Genomic DNA, 4,137 nt, shown 5'->3' on the forward strand with positions numbered 1-4,137 from the left:
CCCCTTGTTTTCACTCAGTGCTCTAATGAGCAAATCGGTTCTTTCAATTTGATCATACACTAAAGGCTGATGTTATTGATAAGTGACTTTTCCTTTTAATTTGATATCGAGCACTGTGCCACTTAAATTTAAGACGGGAACATGTTCACTTCTCCATAACCCAGGACATACTTACATGAAGAAGAGAAGACTCACACTACCCCAACTTTTTTTACAAGCCACCTTGAACAAGAGCTTTAAATAATTATACCACTAGGCTTTACACAGCAAATATAAAATACTTCGATGACTGGAAACCTCCCTTCCTCCACGGATTTTTTTCACCACAAAATACTGTAGTTATTACATCTCCATTAAACTTGTCCCTGGAATATTCCTGCGCTAACATCTGCTTTCTGGCATCACAGTCAATGTCAAAAATGGCATTTTATAAACAGCAACATATACATATGGCACCAGGGCACTTGGTCTGAGCATGGTGCTCAAAGGTGATGCTTATGAACAATCTTTTTCCTGACGAGGATGCTCCCCTGCAGAAGCAGGCTACGCTTTTGAAAAAGCAATGTCCATATAATGAAAGAGCTTACCACAAAATTCCCTCCTCGCTGAACACTCATCCTGGTGTGAACCCTTTGCAGAAAATGATTCAACCTTCACCAAGCCCTTCCTGTGCTGAAAAACGAATCGACCTGCAACAGCATTTTCACACGCCCCAACATCCAGTACTCTTCCCTGGAGATCACTGTCCTTGTCAGAAGCAAATTCCCCATGAACCATCATGTGCCTATGCAAGAAGTACTGGACCTGGCCGCCCATCTCCAGCTGCTTCCCAGAAGCAGCAGTTCCCACTATATCGGAGTTCCTGGCCCCTCTGCTCTTTTGTTTCCTGGGATCTACTCTGCTTCTTTTAGTGCACCTCCGCATGGATGAGGGGAGTACATGGAATTAAACAGCCAAAGCTGAGGCTAACAACAACAAATGAAACTCCCAGTTACCTCTGAGGCAACATTTCTTCTCCAAGATCTTAGTCTTGATCCTCAAGAGGGATCTAAACACACTTTCTCGTGGTTACTGAGCACTAAGATTTATTGCTTTGTACTGAATAACAAAAGGATGGGATCTAAGGGCCAAGGGTCTTCCAGCACGTAAGTCCCCTCCCCTTCTCCTGCAGGGTGATATGTCACCCTTGTCTTATCCACTGGAGGAGACTGTCTTTGTGCCTTTGCTCTTGCTCATCTTTTGTTGCATGTCTGACTGATTATTTTCACTCTCAGATAGTCTGACAATTAAAATATTAGAGCAATTACTTTCATCTTTTACTTAGCCACAAAGGTTGCTACTTCTTTTTCAGACCTGAAGGGCATACGCTGGAAAACACAGGTCTGATTTTTTTCCCCAAAGTATTTTTATTCTTGTTGCCCTGATAAGAGACGCTTCCTGTTTCCCAGGAAAACCTCCCATTTATTTCAGCACGACGTGAATCAGGTCCTTCTTCTGTCACCCTGGGCATGAAGTGTTTCTCTCCACGTGCCAAATTTGAGCAAGGCTGATGGCCCTAAACGAATGATGGGAGGCAGGACCCGTTCTTCCAACACCTCTTTCTGGCCCTCAGCTTTGTGACTTCCCTGTTCTCCCTCCAGACCCTGGAAGGTCAGTGCTCCAGCGGTGCGGGTGAGGGCAGAACTGGAGGGACTGGAGGGCAGAACAGGGGGGAAAGTGGTAAAAAGGAGATGAAACCACGGCTGTTTCGTGGCCGAGGGGTATGCCAAGGGGTGGCGGCGGGACACCTATGGGTGCCGCAGTAGGAGGAGTTGGGTGGCAGAGCTGAGGACGGACTGTTTTTGGGAGCAGAGATGCCAGAGGGCATCTAACTAGCTAAACTAAATAGCTGCTTCCATTTCTGTTTATTAGAAATAAGCCTTCTAGAGCTTACTGAGGGTAGAAAGTATAAAATCCTATGCAACAAAGAATTGAAATTAGTACTACTAGCTGTTCGCAGTATTCTGTGTGTTGATAAAATATTTGCGTTTTTTTAGATTTTCGAGCGAGCATTAAGTGACCTAGAACCTCTGTGTCTGCCAGAACAGGACTTCATTAGTAAATGAGGAGGAGGAGGGGGGCGGCGGCGTGTCTGTCCCCCCCTCCCCTCCGGCGGGGCCGCCTTTTCCCGGTGGGGCGCTGCCCGCTCCCGCCCGAGACCAGTTTCTCACCGATTAGTTCTCCAGAAGTAACATTATTCTTCACTTGGCTGTAAGCGAACACTGGCATCTTTAGACAAAAAAGCTACGAGGCACTGAACCTGCTCCTTACAGCATTTCTGTGGGCGGTGATGGGCTCCAGCGAGGCTCACATTGCAGGCAAACTGCTGTGCTGTGCCATCAGCTGTCAGGGTGGACACCTGGAGCACCTCAACCTTCACAAGGGGCTTTGGGCTGAACCGAACAGCTCAGGGCCACCCAAGGAGCTGGGTGCAGAAACATCCCTTTGTCAATCCAGGTGATGAGGAGCAGAAGACTGATAATTAAATGGTCCATTCAGCTGAGATGGGAACACACAAAGCACCTCCGGGGTCATAACCTTGTGCTCCCAGACATTCTGCCTGACAAAGTCCCAAGCACCTCATCCAGATGTGGAGGCCAAGGCCAAAACCTCCCCGTTTGCTGACTTTTCTAGCACCTCGATCCAGGTCCGTGCCATCTGCACGGGCCCCAGCAGGAGTACGTCAGCGTGTGCAGGGATGGCCGCGCTGCTCCCAGGACTGTGCCGACATCCCTGCCCAGAGCGGTGCCCTGCCACGCAGATGGAACCAGGGCGGGCACGGCTGGCCGGGGTATGGCTGCATCACTCGTCTCCTTGTAGGAAAACGCATGGTGGGTGTGCAAGATGATAGGGGCTGTGCCGTGTTAAACGAGGAGGGGGAAGAGTCGGGTAGCGGTACCCTCCAGGCGGGAGCAGGAGCGCTCAGCGTTGACAGCGCCGGTCGCTCCCTGCTCCGCCTCGGAAAGGAGGGAAAACCCCTCCGGTGACCGGAGAGACGTTTCCAAATCGGGAGGCGTTAGTCCCTTCTTGTATTCGCCCGGGTCTTGGCGTGGGGGACAGCAGAGGAAACAGAGATATGATAGAAAGTTTGTCTACATCCCCCAAAATTATGCAAACTGGCAAGCTGCTTGTTTTCCCCGTTGACTGAAAAGAGCCTTGGAGCATAGTCTGTCTCTGTCTTGTCTGGTTCAGAGGCTCTTTGTTAGAGTTAAAACTGATTTCTCTTAATTGGACCTAGTTGATGTCATCTGGTGCACTTCTAATGTGAGTAGGAGCCACCGTTGCCAATAAGTGTCCACAAAGCTTGTCTTTATCTTTTACACTTAGATATGGCCCGATTACTCAGCTGTTGATCTTGGAACTGTGGTGCACTGTGATATAAATAAATGTATTCATGCAGGCGTCCAGTTCTTTAAAAATGAATTTCTTTCACGCCCTTTAATACACAAGTAGTTGTATGCTCTGCCTTTCTGCATAGTGGCTTTCATGGAGCGTTCATTTTTAAGGACTTATCAGAAGACTTCATAGAGGAAAAGCGCTCTGGGAGAAGAAAAGCTCTCAGTGCTTAAATTGGGGCAGGAACCAACAAAGGATGCAAAGCCTGAAAGCGACTTGCATTCAACACAAGTTGCTGGGGATTCACAGTGGTGTGAACGAAACACTGAGCTAGTGGGGTCTGGTGGGATGAAAATGATATAATGTGTTGCTCCTTGTGTAGGTATCCATCATTCTGATCAATAACGTGAATTATCTGCAGATAGCACCTGCTGGTGTGATGTTTTTTGGAAGGGGAGGTGAACTAAGGATGAGAGTCTCCCAGATATCCCACTTTGTTTGGAAACAATGCTGGACTAGCAGGGTTGGGCATCCATCTGAAGGCAGGCATCTGTAAGGAGTCTGGCACTCAGAAGTAAAAATTCCAGTTATTCAAATTCCCGTTTTCTGAAAATGGAGCTTCTTCATCAACCCTTGGCTATGGCACCCGGGGGGGCGGGAAGCAGCATCTAAGATCATAGAGTGTTTTTAAATAATTAAATTTCTGGCCCTAACACTTCAGAAGGGTTAACAGCAGCTTAATGTAGTCAGCAGCAGCACTGT

This window comes from Charadrius vociferus, unplaced genomic scaffold (genome assembly GCF_000708025.1).
Source record: "Charadrius vociferus isolate BGI_N301 unplaced genomic scaffold, ASM70802v2 scaffold394, whole genome shotgun sequence".
Lineage (NCBI taxonomy): Eukaryota > Metazoa > Chordata > Aves > Charadriiformes > Charadriidae > Charadrius > Charadrius vociferus.